General features: G+C 42.3%; 2 long non-coding RNA genes across 7 annotated transcripts; one reads left to right on the top strand and one right to left on the bottom strand.

Annotated features, from left to right (window-relative positions):
- Positions 1-13129: 13129 nt before the first annotated feature.
- On the bottom strand, positions 13130-20833 carry LOC106562182 (uncharacterized). 5 transcript variants are annotated; one of them, XR_006757506.1, is made up of 9 exons: positions 20611-20830; positions 20013-20488; positions 19245-19304; positions 18977-19143; positions 18394-18810; positions 18071-18099; positions 14241-14266; positions 14060-14102; positions 13130-13519 (listed from the first exon to the last, which is right to left on the bottom strand). It is a non-coding gene; the product is annotated as an uncharacterized lncRNA (long non-coding RNA). The 5 variants fall into 5 exon arrangements; XR_006757505.1 differs by having other exon boundaries at positions 18394-19143; positions 20611-20833; XR_006757503.1 differs by having other exon boundaries at positions 18977-19304; positions 20611-20829.
- LOC106562183 (uncharacterized) lies at positions 18730-20998 on the top strand. 2 transcript variants are annotated; one of them, XR_001318990.2, is made up of 5 exons: positions 18730-18826; positions 19050-19170; positions 19263-19333; positions 19758-19903; positions 20762-20998. It is a non-coding gene; the product is annotated as an uncharacterized lncRNA (long non-coding RNA). The 2 variants fall into 2 exon arrangements; XR_006757507.1 differs by having other exon boundaries at positions 19740-19903.
- Positions 20999-21708: the final 710 nt, after the last annotated feature.

Below are 21708 nucleotides of genomic sequence, written 5' to 3'. Positions count from 1 at the left end.
TGTAATGCATTATGAAGAGAGTATTCACAGGAAGGGTTAACAAAAGTTGTTATCTGTCAGTAGATCACTACTGTATGTCATCCAGAAAAGAGACATTAATCATCATAATTACCTCTTTCTGAACAGCAGGAACTAACAGCCACCACAGTCAGTAGAAGTATGACCACAACAGCTGAACTTATCAGTCGGATTACATTGACCAGTATCACACCATGTGCAGCCTCTGAAATAGAGACCAAATGTAGATAGAACTTACTCTGTCTAAATGATGATGCATCTATCTAAGTGTATCCATGTGGTCAATGACATGGAATAAACCCCCCTCCATCTGCCACACCCTAAAACTTCCCCTATAACATCAATAAGGACAAATCTTACTTCAACGGAAGGATAAAGTATATCATCGGCCAGAGGAGTAGTCAATGTTAACCAGAGGAGGCTGGTGAGAGGAGCTATAGGAGTACAAGCTCGTTGTAATGGCTAGAATGCCATAGACGGAACAGAGTCAAACGTGTTTTCCATATGTTTGATCCATTCATTCCAACCCTGCTTTTACAATGAGCCCATCCTCCTATAGCTCTTCCCACCTGCTGCTGTTACTGTGACTGTGTAGAAATAATGGGAGATTTACGAAACAGGCAGTAATACAAATAGATAAACATACAACTATTAGTAGTTGACTGACTGCATACTGAGTACGTACTGTATGTATGGATCATTTTGAGACCATGTGCTTACTCTAATCTGCATTTGTAAAGATACTCCCATATCATAAGAAAGATGGAACCCATGATGTGACATGGAGCCTTTTGTGATTCTCTAGGCCTATCTGACACAATAAAAGACTGAGGAGGAAGGTAGGTATCATCGTGTACAGTTTTTAAGTATGAATATCTGGGAAACAATAAGGGCCTATTAGAAGTGTCTTTGATCATGAGAGTTTACGTCACAGAGATCCAATGATCCACTTCGCCCTGCTTATATTAAAGACACACATAGTCAAATGTCTTAGTTCATTTCATCTAGTAGTTACGTAATAATTACCTAGTTGTTACTTCTTTTTGATTCACCATAACAAGCACCGGTACTGAGGTATTACCTTTGAGTTCTCTCCCATGAGTACCACACACCTGTCGTGTCTTTGGGGTACCATTAAACTGAAGACATGTTTATCAATTAACTCCCTGTAATTATTATCACGCGATTAAACTGATTAATCGTTTAATTGTAATTAACTAGGAGATCGGGGCACCAAGGAGAATATTCAGATTACAAAGCTATAATTTTCCTAATATAACTTTCCTCTACTATAATATTATATTCTATTATAGTATAGGCCGATTATCTTCTGGTTTAAATGGTGTAATTTACCTCGTGTTCAGTCTCATTCCAAACGTCGTAAATTGTTGTATCTGCACGAACCCAGTCTTTACTAAAATCATCCATACATCAATTGTCTTAAAATCATTTATTTACTACACTAAGTAATTAACAGAAAACATACAAACAGTAATTATCGTCGCAAAGGATTGATAGAGGAATGTGCCCTAATGGCTAACAGGCATGGCTGGTCTGTTAGACAATGGGTCATAAACGGTCAGCTGAGAAGTTACACAGAGTTCATTAATATTAACAATTGACAATTGAAGGCTCACTCATTCGGGAACAATTGCAATCAATATATATTTACGCTCAATGTGTCGTCGTGATCCTTGTTCGAGCGTCGTTCTGATGGAGAGTTCTCTCTCTCTCTCTCTCTCGGTTTTAATGGATCTTTCAAAGCGACATTCATTAATGTCGTTATAGAATGGATGTTTCGTTGGTCTTCGCGTTCGATGATATAATTTACTTAGCTGCAGACTAATAATTAATATCAAAGACTTGTTCTTATTCTGTCGGTATCAATAGTCTAAAAGTTAACCACGTGGTATAGTTCACTTTCAGTAGAGGAATTGGATGGTAAAACCTATTGGCCATGGAGTGGAGGCCTGGTCTAAAGAAATGTAAATCAGGGTGTGTTTTATAGTGACCATAGAACAGGCTTGTCAAATGACGCCTGGTCCTGTCTGTGTCCCTGGGGGGCGGGCCGATGACTGAGTTAACCTGTTTGGGATAGGGGGCAGTATTTTCACGTCCGGATAAAAAACGTACCCGATTTAATCTGGTTACCACTCCTACCCAGTAACTAGTATATGCATATACTTATTACATATGGATAGAAAACACCCTAAAATTTCTAAAACTGTTTGAATGGTGTCTGTGAGTATAACAGAACTCATTTGGCAGGCAAAAATCTGAGAAGGTTTCATGCAGGAAGTGGCCTGTCTGACAAGGTGTTGTTGTTCTTGCTTCTGTTTATTGAAGAGTCAGGATCTTAGCTGTAACGTGACATTTCCCATGGCTCCAATAGGCTCTCAGAGCCCGGGAAAAACCTGAACGATGACGAGGCAGCCTCAGGCTGAAACACATTATCGCCTTTTCCAAGTGGCCCATCAGAGGACAATGGAATTAGGCGCGTGCCCGATTCGACCCAGTGATATATTTTCCTTCGGCTGTTTATCTAATTGCAGATTCCCGGTCGGAATATTATCGCTTTTTTACGAGAATAATGCCATAAAAATTGATTTTAAACAGCGGTTGACATGCTTCGAAGTACGGTAATGAAATATTTAGAAATCTTTTGTCACGAAATGCGCCGTGCACGCGACCGTTATTTACCATTGGGATAGTGTCTGGGACGCACGAACAAAACGTCGCTGTTGGAACATAACTATGGATGATTTTGGACCAAACCTACATTTGTTATTGAAGTAGAAGTCCTGGGAGTGCATTCTGACGAAGAACAGGAAAGGTAAGACCATTTTTCTTATAGTAAATCTGATATTGGTGAGTGCTAAACCTGCTGGGTGTCTAAATAGCTAGCCCTGTGATGCCGGGATATGTACTTAGAATATTGCAAAATGTGCTTTCACCGAAAAGCTATTTTAAAATCGGACATATCGAGTGCATAGAGGAGTAATGTATCTATAATTCTTAAAATAATTGTTATGCTTTTTGTGAACGTTTATCGTGAGTAATTTAGTAAATTCGCCCGGAAGTTTGCGGGGGGTATGCTAGTTCTGAACGTCACATGCTAATGTAAAAAGCTGTTTTTTGATATAAATATGAACTTGATTGAACAAAACATGCATGTATTGTATAACATAATGTCCTAGGTGTGTCATCTGATGAAGATCATCAAAGGTTAGTGCTGCATTTAGCTGTCTTCTGGGTTTTTGTGACATTATATGCTAGCTTGAAAAATGGGTGTCTGATTATTTCTGGCTGGGTAGTCTGCTGACATAATCTAATGTTTTGCTTTCGTTGTAAAGCCTTTTTGAAATCGGACAGTGTGGTTAGATTAACGAGAGTCTTGTCTTTAAATAGCTGTAAAATAGTCATATGTTTGAGAAATTGAAGTAATAGGATTTTTAAGGTATTTGAAAATCGCGCCACAGGCTTCAACTGGCTGTTACGTAGGTGGGACGAATTCGTCCCGCCTAGCCCATAGAGGTTAAACTTGGTACAGAAATACAATTCTATCACATTAACATCAGTACATAGCATCTCAATGTATTACAAAAGCTTTATCCTTATTAATACATTTTATACAACCATTATGATGCAAGTCTCAAGCTGAGGCTATTATATAAACAGTTTTATGGTAATATGGCTATATTGTCTCTTCTGAGTATCACAAAATTGTACCAAGCGGACCAGTTCGTAGCTGGATTCTTCACCAATCTTCCATACCTTCTCCAGAACACAAATGTCGCTTGGCTCCCCAATTCTGTGAGTTGGAAGAATTTCCTGTGTCTCTCTATGGGCCATGTGGCCAGAGACTCTCCTGGAATTTTAGAGTTTTTACAACCCTTTCACACAGGGCCTGGGTTGGGGGGAAGGTAGGTTGGGGGATGGTACGAAGGGGAGGGGGTCAACTGTCCTCCCTGTACCAAAAGAGGCCAACGTCATGACACACCTTTCTGATGAACACCAGGTAATACATTGAGTGAGATGGCTGGACGCAGCATGACTGCTTTTTATAACCTACGTGATTGTTTACACACACATAATCAGTAGAAAAGAGATCATGAAAATAATATACTGCTCAAAAAAATAAAGGGAACACTTAAACAACACAATGTAACTCCAAGTCAATCACACTTCTGTGAAATCAAATTGTCCACTTAGGAAGCAACACTGATTGACAATAAATTTCACATGCTGTTGTGCAAATGGAATAGACAACAGGTGGAAATTATAGGCAATAAGCAAGACACCCCCAATAAAGGAGTGGTTCTGCAGGTGATCACAGACCACTTCTCAGTTCCTATGCTTCCTGGCTGATGTTTTGGTCACTTTTGAATGCTGGCGGTGCTTTCACTCTAGTGGTAGCATGAGACGGAGTCTACAACCCACACAAGTGGCTCAGGTAGTGCAGCTCATCCAGGATGGCACATCAATGCGAGCTGTGGCAAGAAGGTTTGCTGTGTCTGTCAGCGTAGTGTCCAGAGCATGGAGGCGCTACCAGGAGACAGGCCAGTACATCAGGAGACGTGGAGGAGGCCGTAGGAGGGCAACAACCCAGCAGCAGGACCGCTACCTCCGCCTTTGTGCAAGGAGGAGCAGGAGGAGCACTGCCAGAGCCCTGCAAAATGACCTCCAGCAGGCCACAAATGTGCATGGGTCTGCTCAAACGGTCAGAAACAGACTCCATGAGGGTGGTATGAGGGCCCGACGACCACAGGTGGGAGTTGTGCTTACAGCCCAACACCGTGCAGGACGTTTGGCATTTGCCAGAGAACACCAAGAGTGGCAAATTCGCCACTGGCGCCCTGTGCTCTTCACAGATGAAAGCAGGTTCACACTGAGCACGTGACAGACGTGACAGAGTCTGGAGACACCGTGGAGAACGTTCTGCTGCCTGCAACATCCTCCAGCATGACCGGTTTGGCGGTGGGTCAGTCATGGTGTGGGGTGGCATTTCTTTGGGGGGCCGCACAGCCCTCCATGTGCTCGCCAGAGGTAGCCTGACTGCCATTAGGTACCGAGATGAGATCCTCAGACCCCTTGTGAGACCATATGCTGGTGCGGTTGGCCCTGAGTTCCTCCTTGAATGCTAGACCTCATGTGGCTGGAGTGTGTCAGCAGTTCCTGCAAGAGGAAGGCATTGATGCTATGGACTGGCCCGCCCGTTCCCCAGACCTGAATCCAATTGAGCACATCTGGGACATCATGTCTCGCTCCATCCACCAACGCCACGTTGCACCACAGACTGTCCAGAGTTGGCGGATGCTTTAGTCCAGGTCTGGGAGGAGATCCCTCAGGAGACCATCCGCCACCTCATTGGAGCATGCCCAGGCATTGTAGGGAGGTCATACAGGCACGTGGAGGCCACAGACACTACTGAGCCTCATTTTGACTTGTTTTAAGGACATTACATCAAAGTTGGATCAGCCTGTAGTGTGGTTTTCCACTTTAATTTTGAGTGTGACTCCAAATCCAGACCTCCATGGGTTGATAAATTGGATTTCCATTGATTATTTTTGTGTGATTTTGTTGTCAGCACATTCAACTATGTAAAGAAAAAAGTATTTAATAAGATTATTTCTTTCATTCAGATCTAGGATGTGTTGTTTAAGTGTTCCCTTTATTTTTTGAGCAGTGTATATTACAATGGCTATTCATCTTTAAGAGAGAACCTGCGTGCATGCATATATTGTGATGAATTTAACAAAAGCAAAATGTATGGTAAATGCTCGCTAATTCAGCAGCATTTAGGAAGCTGTGACTTGGACAATTTCTATAATATGATGTTCTGATTACAATACAACCCAAAGATGTAATGTATTTGTTCAATCAATGACTATGAGTTACTACTTTATCATCTTCTTTGACTAGTTCTCTGCCACCTTGATAACTGTATCATTACAGTTAGAGACTAGAGGCTGTGGGATTCTGTAACAGGTGTCGTAATGATCAGACCAAAACGCAGCGGGAACATGTATACTCATCTTCTTTTTAATGTGAAGAAGGAAAAACAAACAAATCACGTATACAAAACAAACGAACGACACTAACAGTCCTATCAGGTGCTCAGACACTAAACAGGAGACAACTACCCACCAATACCATAGAAAAAACACCCCTCTTAAATATGACCTTCAATTAGAAGCAACGAGGAGCAGCTGCTTCCAATTGAAGGTCAACCCCATTAACTAAACATAGACATAGAACGACTAGAACTAACATAGAAATAAACTAACAAGAACATAGCCCAAAAACCCCGGAACACTCTAAACAAACACCCCTCTACATAATAACATAACCCAACAAACCCCGAACCACATAAAACAAACACCCCCTGCCACGTCCTGACCAAACTACAATAACAAATAACCCCTTTACTGGTCAGAACGTGACAGATTCATATGTAGTGACTAATGGTGTAGGTTGGTATCTACTTATTTTTTTCAACAACATTCGATCTTTGAGTCTGTTTTAACAAGGGCTTTGGAAGTGATGGGAAGTGACTGTAAGGAACGATGCTGGAGATGAGAAGCCGGTACAAGGAGTGAACATTCAATTAACAACGGACGTGGAACAGGACAGGACAGCGTCTGGACAGGAACACACAATGACATTAATGCTGACACAGGGATCTAACCAAAGAAACAGACAGATATAGGAGTGGCAATCAACAAGGTAATGGAGTCCAGGTGAGTCCAATGATGCGCAGCTGCGCGTAATGATGGTGACAGGTGTGCGTAAGGAAGGCAGTCTGGCGCCCTTGAGAGCCAGAGGGGGAGAGCGGGAGCAGGCGTGACAGTGTTACATTAGACCTTTTTGCAATGTGTCACACACAGTCTTCCTATTAACTTTCAAATGTGGGGTTCCAAACTCCACAGGCCTATGATACTGCGCTTATAAAAAGCTCACACAAACACATTTATAATGAGTAGAAACATGTCCAACAATGGTATCCAACAATGGTACTGTAGTTTGTAGTACTCTAGAAAATGTTTTCTACCCTTTCAAAACTCTCATTCAAGTTCCACTACTTCACAAAATGAAGACCACAAAAATAGGCAATCATATCAACTGGAGTTTGCAAGAGAGCATATGTAACGTCTCTATTTAGTTGTATGTCTTATGACTATACGAAGGGAGGTCGGGCCTTTGATTTCCTTTGAACTTTACTGAAAACATTGCAGGGATCCATACATTGTTATTTACTAGCTCAGTAGCTCGACTAGTGCATGAGTAAAACATGAAATAGAATGCTGAGTGTATCAGTTCTCAACATAATGAAAATGACAATAATGTGGACTTAACAATAATGTTCACTACATTAAACTACAGCATGCAAGGAGTGAGTAGACTAGACAGATATTGTACGCTTGCACAATGCAAGATAAACAGTCCACATGTATGGCTTGACAAAAGATTGCAGCTTGGTGGTATTAAATGTACTGACAACATCCTGTCTATGTGTGTGGTCTGGTACACGGCCTCTGCTTAAGGCCCTTCAGTTGCTGCGTCTGAGAACAAAAACCACAGAAAACGTCAGGTCCATATTTTCATTGTGACTTTGCATGTAGATGGAAGCTATGTGTGGAGAGACCCCAAGTCTTATTTATATTCCTGTGTTCATCATTATACATTTTAACTTCAGTGCTTTGCTGTAAACAGCATTGCGTGTGAAATACTGTGAGACAGAGCTCATGGCTAAAAATAGGAATGGCCTCTTACACCTCTCATGATCAGAAATAACACCCCCAATAGAGAAACTTATAACTTACTACCTGACTTTCATGAAAATCCCAAAACTATACCAAAAGTTCCCTGTGTCCCATATTTCAAGACATTGTTGTTTGGACAGTAGTAACTAACAGCCACTACAGTCAGTAGAAGTACGACCACAATAGTTGAACTTATCAATCGAACCCCATCGACAAGTCTCACATGTGCAGCCTCCGAAATACAGAGTAGATGGATGAATTCCCATTTTTTTGTCAATTCTTTGTCAATTCTTTGTCAATTCTTTTGGTCTCTTGACCTCTTCCTTTCATATAGTGACTATGAATAAAAAGTGTTTTCAAAAGTTTTAAGCTATACATTCTCACCATTAGCCTGAAGAAAGGCTCAATTATTTCCATATAATTTCCTGTCTGTATTTTCCAGGGGTTTTGATTGCAGAACAAGCACAGAACTGTAGTTGCCTGTGTCATTGTTAATAACTCTTTCAATCGTAAAAGTTGCCTCCATCCGATTAACATCAAACTCCTCCATCTGAACAGCAGTGCCGTTCTTGCAGCGGTACGAGTGACTGGGGGGGTCTAATAATAGTACTTTGGAAATCCAAAGCTATTTATACTTACATATGCAATAGATGGGAACTTCACCCAAAAAGAGTAACGTTTGGAAAGCTGATTTTTGTGGACGTGTTCTTGACTGCTCTCTCCTGTGCCAGTGGCTTTTCATAGGAAATCGGCACGACATGTACATTTGAAGTTGGAAGTTTACATACACTTAGGTTGGAGTCATTAAAACTAGTCTTTCAACCACTCCACAAATTTCTTGTTAACAAACTATATTTTTGGCAAGTCGGTTAGGACATCTACTTTGTGCATGACACAAGTAATTGTTCCAACAATTGTTTACAGACAGATTATTTCACTTATAATTCATTGTATCACAATTCCAGTGGGTCAAAAGTTTACATACAGTAAGTTGACTGTGCCTTTAAACAGCTAGGAAAATTCCAGAAAATGATGTCATGGCTTTAGAAGCTTCTGATTTCCAAACGCCTGAAGGTACCACGTTCATCTGTACAAACAATAGTACGCAAGTAAAAACACCATGGGACCACGCAGCCGTCATACCGTTCAGGAAGAAGACGCATTCTGTCTCCAAGAGATGAACGTACTTTGGTGTGAAAAGTGCAAATCAATCCCAGAACAACAGCAAAGGACCTTGTGAAGATGCTGGAGGAAACAGGTACAAAAGTATCTTTATCCACAGTAAAACGAGTCCTCTATCGACATAATCTGAAAGGCCGCTCAGCAAGGAAGAAGCCACTGCTCTAAAACAGCCATAAAAAAGCCAGACTACGCTTTGCAACTGCACATGGGGACAAAGGTCGTACTTTTTGGAGAAATGTTCACTGGTCTGATGAAACAAAAATATAACTATTTGGCCATAATGACCATTGTTATGTTTGGAGGAAAAAGGGGGAGACTTGCAAGCCGAAGAACACCATCCCAACTGTGAAGCACGGGGGTGGCAGCATCCTGTTGTGGGATGCTTTGCTGCAAGAGGGACTGGTGCACTTCACAAAATAGATGGAATCATGAAGAGGGAAAAGGATGTGGATATATTGAAGCAACATCTCCAGACATCAGTCAGGAAGTTAAAGCTTGGTTGCAAATGAGTCTTCCAAATGGACAATGACCCCAAGCATACTTCCAAAGCTGTGGCAAAATGGCTTAAGGACAACAAAGTCAAGGTATTGGAGTGCCCATCACAAAGCCCTTACCTCAATCCTATAGAACATTTGTGGGCAGAACTGAAAAAGTGTGTGCGAGCAAGGAGGCCTACAAACCTGACTCAGCTCTGTCTGGAGGAATGGGCCAAAATTCACCCAACTTATTGTGGGAAGCTTGTGGAAGGCTACCCGAAATGTTTGACCCACGTTAAACAATTTAAAGGCAATGCTACCAAATACTAATTGAGTGTATGTAAACTTCTGACCCTCTGGGAATGTGATGAAAGAAATAAAAGCTGATATAAATAATTCTCTCTACTATTATTCTGACATTTCACATTCTTAAAATAAAGTGGTGAACCTAACTGACCTAAGACAGGGAATTTTTTACTAGGATTAAATGTCAGGAATTGTGAAAAACTGAGTTTAAATGTATTTGGCTAAGGTGTATGTAAACTTCCGACTTCAACTGTATTGTATCCATATGTTCAATATTTCTAGCAACGATAACATATCCAGAGAGTAAAAAGATCCTTACCCATCACCTGAATGGAAAGTTAATTATCTCCTTTTCCTTGTGCTTCAGAGAGTGGATATTGGGTTTTAGAGAACACACAGCTGTAACTGCCACTCTGTTGGCTTTTCATGGTGAAAAGGGTATCATGTTTCACATTTGTCCACATATACGGCAACCCCATCCAAACACAAGTACACATGTACCACTTTTGATTCATCCTTGCGCCTAAATGTACTACATTTTACTACTAGGTCACTGTACTCCATTATTCTTGTTTCTGTCCCATAGATCTTGCTGGAAAAATGTCCTTAACTAATATTTGAATAAAGGAAAAGTAGTTGGCACATAAAACATTCATGTGCAGTATTTTTGTGTTCCCCCAAAAAATCCCAGTGGCTGGATGTGTCAAGCTTATAGAGACATACCCCAAGATACTTGCAGCTGTAATTGCTGCAAAAGGTGGCCCTACAAAGTATTGGGGGGTGCAAGTAGTCTGGTAGCCATTTGATTAGCTGTTCAGGAGTCTTATTGCTTGGGGGTAGAAGCTGTTTAGAAGCCTCTTGGACCTAGACTTGGTGCTCCGGTACTGCTTGCCATGCGGTAGCAGAGAGAACAGTCTATGACTAGGGTGGATGGAGTCTGACAATTTATAGGGCCTCCCACTGACACTGCCTGGTATAAAGGTCCTGGATGGCAGGAAGCTTGCTCCCGGTGATGTACTGGGCCGTACAGACGGAAGAACAAATCAATAGGCGAATATAACAGCAAATCACAACACTGGTGGGTAAGTAATACTGTGAAACACTATCATTCCACTATTACTACAGATATATTATGAATATTTTCTGAAATTAAAATACAAAAATTCAACAACAACAAAAAACCTGTGTTGCACCTTTAAATTCGAATTCAATCTTCAAAAATGTCAAAAACATACTAGAACTTTTTTGGTTAACGATAACAACGTTAATGAAACAACATTGACATACCTTTTGTTTGGGCAATGGCCTCTTGACAAGGAATAAATTGCAAAACGTGAAACAAATTGAAAGTTAATATTGTTACAAAAATATGATAAAAGAGTTTAATTATTTGAAATGTACTCACACAGGATAAAGATGAACATGAGCATGGTGTTAAAGTTTTGTTGAAACATTAGATAACTCTCTCTACCCTAAAAGTATCTTTAATTGTGTGACTTTCTGGTCTGCAGGACTCAAAACACAGACAGCAGGAAGATTTATAATTAAATATACAATATTTATTACTTGCCTGCCACCATACATTCTTTTAACAAAATAAATTAAATTATGTACAGTTTATTGAACATTTTACCCACCACCCCACCCACAAAACCATAGGCCTGATTGATATCGACAACAACCTAGTCTGGTAGGTTCAATCAACATTCTTTAAAATTCAATTATAATTGTGTCATGAGTGAGGAGCACAGGGAAATGTAGGCCTACTGTAGATTACGTGTAAGAATTATCAAGAAAATAGTATTGTAATTCTGTCAGTGCATCACTAGTGTACTGTATGTCATCCAGGAAACAGATCATTATATGTTTGGACAGTAGTAACTAACATACATTACAGACAAAAGAAGTATCACCACAACAACTGAACTTATCAATCGGATAACATTGACCAGTCTCACATCACGTGCAGCCACTTCATGGACCTCTTGATGAACCTCTTCTGAAGTACAGAACAGAGAGACGTACGTATTTACACGGAACTTGCCATATAGTCAATTTTAACAATTGATTATCCATCCATATACAACACAAAGTAGGTCCTACCTTCTCCATCCTTGTAGACCTGAATGATGACTAGATTCACACCTGTTGCGTTCACTTGACTGAGTTTTAGTTTTTCTATGGCGTACACACAGCTGTAGATGCCTGAGTCCTCTCGTTCAACATCCTTGATGGTGAAAATGGTGTCATCTTCACCTTTCTCCAGCTCTCTTACTCTCATTCCACTTCCATTCTTGCAAAGGTAAACATAGACCTTGCTTAACGGTTTCCTGGTGCCTGTAGTGCTGCACTTCACATCAACAGTCTTTCCTTCTCTCATGTGGGTACTAGCTCCAAAGAGCTTTGCTGGGTAGATATCAGCTTCATCATTGAAGAGTGAAAAATACAAGTTTCACAAGTTCTAATGTTTACAATGAATCTTCTCAGACATTAGCTAATAAAATGACAGATTTGACAATTTGTGTTTTAGAATTCAATTATGTAAGTGTACCTGTCTCTGCCAACTTAACCAGTAAAGCTGAATTTGGAAACAAATAGAGATAACAGTTGGTACAACCAGGTTGAATATTGAAAATAAAATTAGACCAAATGTATGCTTTACCTTGATCAATACTGTGAAAATACTCACATATTATGAATAAGATAGGACTCATGGTGTGATCTTCAGCCTGTTGTAATGTTTTCACACATAACATACTGTGTCTATAACCTTGTAGCTATGTGAATTATGGGAAACTGTATAGGACCCAATTAGAAGCGTCTAACCTTGATGCAAAGTTTCATCACAGAGCTTTGGCCTAGTCCTAGTCCTAGGCAGCTCATTTTGAAGAAACACATCAGTACTCTGACCTCATCTTCATTGTTTATGGTGTGCACATCAGCAACATTGAAATGTGTATGATACAGTGTAATTAATGATTAGCCTTGCAGTGCCAGTCTAATTTCCTGATATAATTGTCCGTAGGTTATGGTTGGACTATGTCTATATGGTACATCAGTGGATATGCAAATGTAAATCCATACGTTAATATATGTATTATTTATCACTGGGCCGTCTAGTCGCATAAAAGTAAAAAACAAAAAACTGTCTGTAAGATTCACAAATTTAAGAATGGCTTATTTAAAACTACAATGTATCCTTGCATGTTTTAGAGGGGGACTGTAGAATGGGACAGCCTTACATTATTGGTTAGACCAAGTGAGCCCACAGTCTTCCTTGTTATCAAGGGTGATATTCTAAACTGCTGTGCCAACTGAAACTGTGCCTATAAGACGATTTGCATTTGTTTTCAGTTCCAATAAAGAAGTATACCACATTCCCAGTTTGAGAACATTAAAAAATATTTTTTATGAGGGAGAATGCAATAGTATATCCAGCAATAATACTTAATGTGGTACTTCTAAATGACTCCAACATTTTTTTATTACTTCCACTGAAGATATAACACAATGCACCACAAATGTCAGGTCACAAAACAATTTGGCATCATCGTCAACTTGAACATGCAGGGAGTAGTCCAACAGAAGACACGCATTGAATACACAATACATAAAATACATGATTATAGATACTGTAAACCATGAAGTACACATGCAGTACTGCTTTGAAATAATGCAGATCTAATAATGATTAAGGCATGTATTGATGACGTCTTTTCTTCTTGCATGACTTGGCATACACAACTTCTGTATATGGGCCTTGATTTGCTGCATCTGTGGATGAAAAGTCCCCAACATATTATATCTGGTCCGACAAATCCTTCATCACATTAGATGACAGCTGTGTGTTCATTGTTATATCCGAAATGTTTCAGTTTTCAGGATATTGTAGGATCCAAGATGAGCTGGGACAATGACATTAAGACAATGATTAAATAGGTTTATTACAGAAGCAATGCTAAATTGGAGAGTGTACACCACAAGATACTCTGAGAAGAAGGTCTCAAGTCTGTATTCTCTGCACAGAGGAAATATACCCAGATCATGATGTAAACCATTCTTATCTTGGTTTGCTTTATGTGAAGTACAAAGAATAGCAAGAATGTGACTGAATGCATCTGTGGTTTCCTATGCAAACTACTTACATGTCTAACCATCAGAAATTACACCATTGACATAGAAAGTGAGACAAGATATTTTCCATGGTCAGATAGATACCGTGAAACAAAACCTGACTCGTTCTGCCTGACGTATGGAAATCCCCCAAAATACACCTAACTTACTATTATTACTATTTCTAAATATTGAACTCACCTCGAATACGTGCTATAACGCGTTTAATTTTCCGTGTTTCAACCTGAAATATAAAATTACAATAGGTGTGGAAAAGTAAAAGAGGAAGAAATTGAGTGTAGACTTGTAAGCCTTTATGACCAAGAGTCAACATAATCATTAGTTATCATTAGTCAAAGCTCATTTGGAACTCACAGCTCACCAGAATGTCTTGGTACGTGGCATCCACTGTTTCGGAGATAAGAAGATGGAAGTTAAATATATATAATTAAAACATGTTATTTAGCAAAAGAAATCGCCCAAGGCCCTGAAGTCTGTTAGATTACCATTCACCCAGTACTGTATATGTCACAATATAATCATTGCATTTCTATGGAGCTTCATAATATCTAAGCATTTCTCACCCATGTCATGGTTTGTATCAATCTCATCACCTGATTAGAAGATGTTGTTAAGATGTTAATTATTTTCACTCAAGGCGTGTGTAACGCCCTGGCCAGAGAGAGGGGTTTTTTGTTCTTTATTTTGGTTAGGCCAGGGTGTTACATTGGGTGGGCGTTCTATGTTCCTTTTTCTATGTTTTGGTATTTCTTTGTTTTGGGCCATGTGTGTGGCTCCCAATCAGGCACAGCTGAAGCTCGTTGTTGCTGATTGGGAGTCACACATAAGGAGCATGTTTTTCCTTTGGGTTTTGTGGGTAATTGTTTCTGTTTAGAGTATTTTCCTAACAGGACTGTTTGCTGTCGTTTTTGTTCAGTTTGTAGTGTTCTCTTGCTTTTTTGAATTAAAATTCTAGTGATGAACACATCCTCTGCTGCACCTTGGTTCCCTCTTACAGACAGCCGTTACAGAATTACCCACCAACAACGGACCAAGCAGCAGAGGAAGGAGCAGCACAAGGAGAGGCACCAGGAGAAAAGCTATCTGGAGTCATGGACTTGGGAGGAAATCCTGGACGGGAAAAGGACCATGGACTCAAGCTGGGGATTATCGCCGCCCACAGTGGGAGATCGAGGCGGCGAGAGCTGATAGGCGCTGGTATGAGGAGAGGGAGCGCAACGGACACGGGAGGCAGCCCCACAATTTTTTTTTTTGGGGGGGGCACACGGGGAGATTGGCGGAGTCAGGTGGTAGACCTAAGCCAACTCCCCGTGCTTACCGGAAGCAGCGTGGTACTGGTAAGACACTGTGTTATGCTGTGGAGCGCACGGTGTCCCCAGTGCGCGTTCAAAGCCCGGTGCGCTACATACCAGCCCCCCGCAAGTGCCATGCGAGTGCAGGCATCGAGCCAGGGCGGATGGTGCCAACTCAGCGCGTCTGGTCTCCAGTGCGCCTCCTCGGTCCAGGTTATCCTGCGCCGGCGTTGCGCACTGTGTCTCCAGAGCGCTGGGAGGGTCCAGTTCGCCCAATGCCTGCTCTCCGCCCGTGCCGGGCCAAAGTGGGCATTCAGCCTGGAGTGTGGGTAAAGAGTGTCCGTACCAGAACTCCAGTGCTCCCCCACAGCCCGGTTTATCCTGTGCCTCCTCCTCGGACCAGGCCTCCAGTGGGTCTCCCCATCCTGGTCCATCCTGTGCCACCTCCCAGGACCAGGCCTCCAGTGGGTCTCCCCATCCTGGTCCATCCTGTGCCACCTCCCAGGACCAGGCCTCCAGTGGGTCTCCCCATCCTGGTCCATCCTGTGCCACCTCCCAGGACCAGGCCTCCAGTGGGTCTCCCCATCCTGGTCCATCCTGTGCCACCTCCCAGGACCAGGCCTCCAGTGGGTCTCCCCATCCTGGTCCATCCTGTGCCACCTCCCAGGACCAGGCCTTCAGTGGGTCTCCCCATCCTGGTCCATCCTGTGCCACCTCCCAGGACTAGGCCTCCAGTGGGTCTCCCCATCCTGGTCCGTCCTGTGCCACCTCCCAGGACCAGGCCTCCAGTGGGTCTCACCTGTCCAGAGCAGTCAGAGCTGCCCGCCAGTCAACTGTCGCCAGAGCTGCCCGCCAGTCAACAGTCGTCAGAGCTGCCCGCCAGTCAACAGTCGTCAGAGCTGCCCGCCAGTCAACAGTCGTCAGAGCTGCCCGCCAGTCAACAGTCGTCAGAGCTGCCCGCCAGTCAACAGTCGTCAGAGCTGCCCGCCAGTCAACAGTCGTCAGAGCTGCCCGCCAGTCAACAGTCGTCAGAGCTGCCCGCCAGTCAACAGTCGCCAGAGAGGTCAGACTGCGCTGAACTGCCGGAGTGGCCAGGCTGCCCTGAACTGCCGGAGTGGCCAGGCTGCCCTGAACTGCCAGAGTGGCCAGGCTGCCCTGAACTGCCAGAGTGGCCAGGCTGCCCTGAACTGCCAGAGTGGCCAGGCTGCCCTGAACTGCCAGAGTGGCCAGGCTGCCCTGAACTGCCAGAGTGGCCAGGCTGCCCTGAACTGCCAGAGTGGCCAGGCTGCCCTGAACTGCCAGAGTGGCCAGGCTGCCCTGAACTGCCAGAGTGGCCAGGCTGCCCTGAACTGCCAGAGTGGCCAGGCTGCCCTGAACTGCCAGAGTGGCCAGGCTGCCCTGAACTGCCAGAGTGGCCAGGCTGCCCTGAACTGCCAGAGTGGCCAGGCCAGGGACGCCCGCCAGCCGGGCTCAGCCAGGGACGCCCGCCAGCCGGGCGCAGCCAGGGACGCCCGCCAGCCGGGCGCAGCCAGGGACGCCCGCCAGCCGGGCGCAGCCAGGACGCCCGCCAGCCGGGCGCAGCCAGGGACGCCCGCCAGCCGGGCGCAGCCAGGGACGCCCGCCAGCCGGGCGCAACCGGGCGCAGCAGGTCGCCCGCCAGCCGGGCGCAACCATCGCCGCGCCAGCCGGGCGCAGCCAGGGTCGCCCGCCAGCCGGGCGCAACCATCACCGGCCGCCAGCCGGGCGCAACCAGGGTCGCCCGCCAGCCGGGCGCAGTCAGCGTCGCCCACCAGACCTTCGGCGCGGCCAGGTGCGCCACCTAAGAGGGCGACGCCAAGGGTGGAGCAGAGGCCACGTCCCGCACCTGAGCCGCCGCCGTAAGAAGGCCCACCCGGACCCTCCCCTTCAGAGTCAGGTTTTGCGGCCTGAGTCCGCACCTTTGGGGGGGGTACTGTAACGCCCTGGCCAGAGAGAGGGGTTTTTTGTTCTTTATTTTGGTTAGGCCAGGGTGTTACATTGTGTGGGCGTTCTATGTTCCTTTTTCTATGTTTTGGTATTTCTTTGTTTTGGGCCATGTGTGTGGCTCCCAATCAGGCACAGCTGAAGCTCGTTGTTGCTGATTGGGAGTCACACATAAGGAGCATGTTTTTCCTTTGGGTTTTGTGGGTAATTGTTTCTGTTTAGAGTATTTTCCTAACAGGACTGTTTGCTGTCGTTTTTGTTCAGTTTGTAGTGTTCTCTTGCTTTTTTGAATAAAAATTCTAATGATGAACACATCCTCTGCTGCACCTTGGTTCCCTCTTCCAGACAGCCGTTACAGCGTGGCATATTATTTCAGTCATGACCATTTACCCAGTATCAGAAAAACATACCTATTCAAAATTTTTATTATCATCATTTGTTTTTACTTCATTATCTAATCATTTCTCACCCAAATGTTGGTATGTTGTATCACATGTTTGGGAGGTTAGGAGATGAAATATCTCATTTTCTTATTAAAGCAATGTATTTAAATAACCTTTTTTTATTCAAGATGCTAAAAATATCTATATATTTTTTTTAATTACATTTACCCAGTATTGCAAATGTAAGAATGAAAAAACATACCTATTTTTAATTTACATCATAATTAGTAAATGTTTGTGCAGCATCATATTGTCTAAACATTTCCCACCAACATCCTGGGACTCCACCCCACCTGTTTGGGGGGATACGAAGACTACAACTATATTTTAAAATAAGAAATATAGACTCCTGTTTTAACACAAGGCACTGAAACTAATTTCATGACCATTTACTTAGTATCAGCATGGTTAGTATTTTAAAACACACTTACATTTCATTTAAAGCATAGTTAATGCAGCTAACCATTATCCAAACGAAATAAATATTATCTTACCGACCACACTGTCATAGGCAAATTCATCACTGACAAATAAACAAGATACAGTTTATTATACATTGGTTGTGATTACTAGATTGTCATATTCCGTTAAATATTAATCTTATTCATATACACCTTTATATAGAAGCAGCACACTTTGCATTATTGCTTTTGTACTTAAGTAATTTAACACCTTTGTGTTTCTCCATTGCTTCATTACAGTATAAATACAGAATGTAGTCTGTGACATTTATATTCAAAGAAACTAATACAAATAGATACAAAGAAAGAATTTTCATTTCATAAAATAAAATGTCAAATATACATGATTTTCCTACCTGGATTCTTCTTCCACATTTGACGTTACGTCTAAGGCAAAGCAATATCCCAGAATGGGAAATAAATGTTCATTAATAGAACAATAGTTTTATCGGAGAGCTTAAAAAACACACGTACCATCACCCTCCCCAGTCATTGGCACAAAAATGAAATGTTACATTATTGGTTAACCTCAAGCTAACTATGATAACAATGACATTAGAAAAGCTCCAGATAGTTCCTTCAATCCAGAAATGGAATGTATTAGTTTGATAAAAATGATTCTATATGAAGTAGACCTGTAAATCCAGAGTAAAGTCCATGTTAAATGGCCTGACCTTGTTTAATGAACAGCCACCATGTGCCCACTATCAGAGATAAGATCAGAAGAAAACAGACGCAAAACACAACCGGTGTGATTAAATGACTCCGGGACACTGGAAAGCAAAACAGGTATGTTGTTATACATCTCATTTCTATAGTAACAATGTACTGCAACCATGAACCATCAACAATGATTTTCTAATAACAAAACTAGTTATGTATGTAGTGACTATATTATTTAAATATGTAAGTATTTAGAGAAACACCATACGTTCTTACCATCAACCTGTAGAAATACTGCATTATTTCCATATAATGTTCTGTCTTTATCTGTGAGGGTTTTTGATTGCAGGTCAAGCACACAACTGTAGTTGCCAGTGTCACTCTTTAAAAAACGTTCAATCGTAAACGTTGCCTCCATGCTCTTTACGTCAAAACACCTGGATCTGAACAACAGAGCCATACTTGCAGAGGTAAGAGTGAACTAAGTCACTGGTCTTTTTTGTTTGAAAACTGGGGTCTGAAATAGTACACTTAAACTCCACACCTTCTCCCTTTCTCACAGTTCTTGAGCCTGCAAGTGATATGTCTGCAGGGAGTATACGGTCTGTATGAGCAGGAAGAGACAGGAATCATGTAAGGTGTAAAATACATTTGCAGCCACATTGAAATATACATGTATCAAAAACATTGAAAAGGATAGTATATCCATATACACTGAGTGTACAAAACATTAAGGACACATGCTCTTTCCATGACATAGACTGACCAGGTGAATCCAGGTGAAAGCTATGATCCCTCATTGATGTCACTTGTTAAATCCACTTCAATCAGTGTAGATGAAAGGGAGGAGACAGGATAAAGAAGTATTTTTAAGCCTTGTGACAATTCAGACATGGATTGTGTATGTGTGCCATTCAGAGGGTGAATGGGAAGACAAAATATTTAAGAGCCTTTGAAAGGGTTATGGTTGTAGGTGCCAGGTACACCGGTTTGAGTGCGTCAAGAACTGCAACACTGCTGGGTTTTTCACACTAAACAGTTTCCCATGTGTATCAAGAATGGTGCACCACCCAAAGGACATCCAGGCAACTTGACACAACTGTGGGAAGCACTGGAGTCAATATGGGCCAGCATCCCTGTGGAATGTTTCGACACCTTGTAGAGTCCATGCCCAGACGAATTGAGACTGTTCTGAGTGCAAAGGTGGGTGCAAATCAATATTAGGAAGGTGTTCCTAATGTTTTGTACACTCAGTGTGTGTCAAATAATGTCTAACAGCAATGACCTAACCAGACAGTAAAAAGATCCTTACCCATCACCTGGATGAAAAGATAATTATCTCCTTTTCCCTGCACTTCAGAATATGGATACTGGGTTTTAGAGAACACACAGCTGTAATTGCCAGTCTGTTGGCCAGTAACACTTTTCATGGTGAAAAAGGTGTCTTCTTGTATAGTTCTCTTCTGTTCCACTGCAACCCCGTTAATGCACAAGTAAACATATGCCACTTTGTCTTCCTTGCGCCCATGTGTACTACATTTTACCACTAGGTCACTTCCCTCCATGATTGTTCCTGTAGTAGTCCAATAGATCTTTGCTGGAAAAATCTTCTTGGCTAATATTTAAGAAAATAAAAAGTATTTGGCCCATCAAATATCTGCAATATGTAAATCGTTTATGTGTAGAGTATCATATTGTAATTATCTAAACGAGAATTCAATCATCTTCAATAATGAATGGACTTTGACCTGCCTGTGTTTTGAACCATGGCCTCTCTTGACAAGGCACCTTAGAAGAGAAAATACATTCAAAAGATACAACATAGACCAATTTAAATAGCAAAATGTGAAATACATTTGAATTCAATTAAACTAAATCAATATCAGGTTAATTTTCATAAATATACTCACACAGGATGAGGATGAAAATGATCATTGTGTTCAAGTCTTGTTGAAACACTTGTTGGTTGACTCTTTCTACCTTGTGTCATGACGTTGCCCTGTTGGTGAGGTTTATGACACCCATAAATACCTTTCCCCCTTTTCTCTCTCTACTCTACAGATTGGACTCTTAGAAAGCCCTTGTTAACATAGAGTGTCACGGCTGTCTAGGACCAGTGGAGATGTGGAATCAGGAGCAGGAGACAGAGGGCCGGAGCAACTGTGTTTTAATAATAATAATAATAACACGCAATAGCCGTAGGGCACAGGGCGCGTGGCGAAGTCCGCCAGGACAAAACACCTTCCCAAAATAAGCGCACTGAAAAGGAAAAAGCGCACGGGGCGCAGCCCGGCAATATAATAGATAAGAACAGTTTTCCAATCGCAACTGTCCTGAGTGGACAATAAACAATCCCGCACGAGAACCCCAACTGAAAATACACCCTAAATAACCCCCCACTAATGACAAACACAAAACAGGTGCGAGATACAGACAAAAACAAAAGACACAGAAACAACGATCGGTGGCAGCTAATAGGCCGGCGACGACGACCGCCAAGCGCCGCCCGACCGAGGAGGGGCGCCACCTTCGTTAGATACTGTGACATAGAGAGAGTCTGGTAACATCAAAAGGGTGGGGAACGGAACCATATTTTGGTAATCCAACCAGTTGAAAATATCTGTTGGTATTTAAAGAATATGATGTCAGATCAGTTGTCGTCTGAGACATTATTACTAATGATAGGACGACACAAACTGTATCTTGGAAAGTCTACACATTATAGTTATCAGATTCACATGGAATTGTTGTGCAATTTAAATGTTTAAATATGAAACTATTTGTGAAAAGATTAAATGTAATTTTAGATTCTAAATGAGAGAATTGTTTTCATAACTATGTTCACTCAGTGGCCCCGCCCATGTGAACAGACATTGGTTGTGAATGACGTGAGGACTGCTGGCTAATATCAACTACAGAACTAAGCCAACCTCAGCGTGAGCTCTGGTTGCGAATGGTTGAACGACTACAACCTAAAGAAATTAACATTGTGTTCCCGATGACGTGAG

This window comes from Salmo salar, chromosome ssa11 (genome assembly GCF_905237065.1).
Source record: "Salmo salar chromosome ssa11, Ssal_v3.1, whole genome shotgun sequence".
In the NCBI taxonomy this organism is placed as follows: domain Eukaryota; kingdom Metazoa; phylum Chordata; class Actinopteri; order Salmoniformes; family Salmonidae; genus Salmo; species Salmo salar.
The sequence above is the reverse complement of the archived record's forward strand: the minus strand, read 5'-3'. Positions and strand labels throughout refer to the sequence as shown.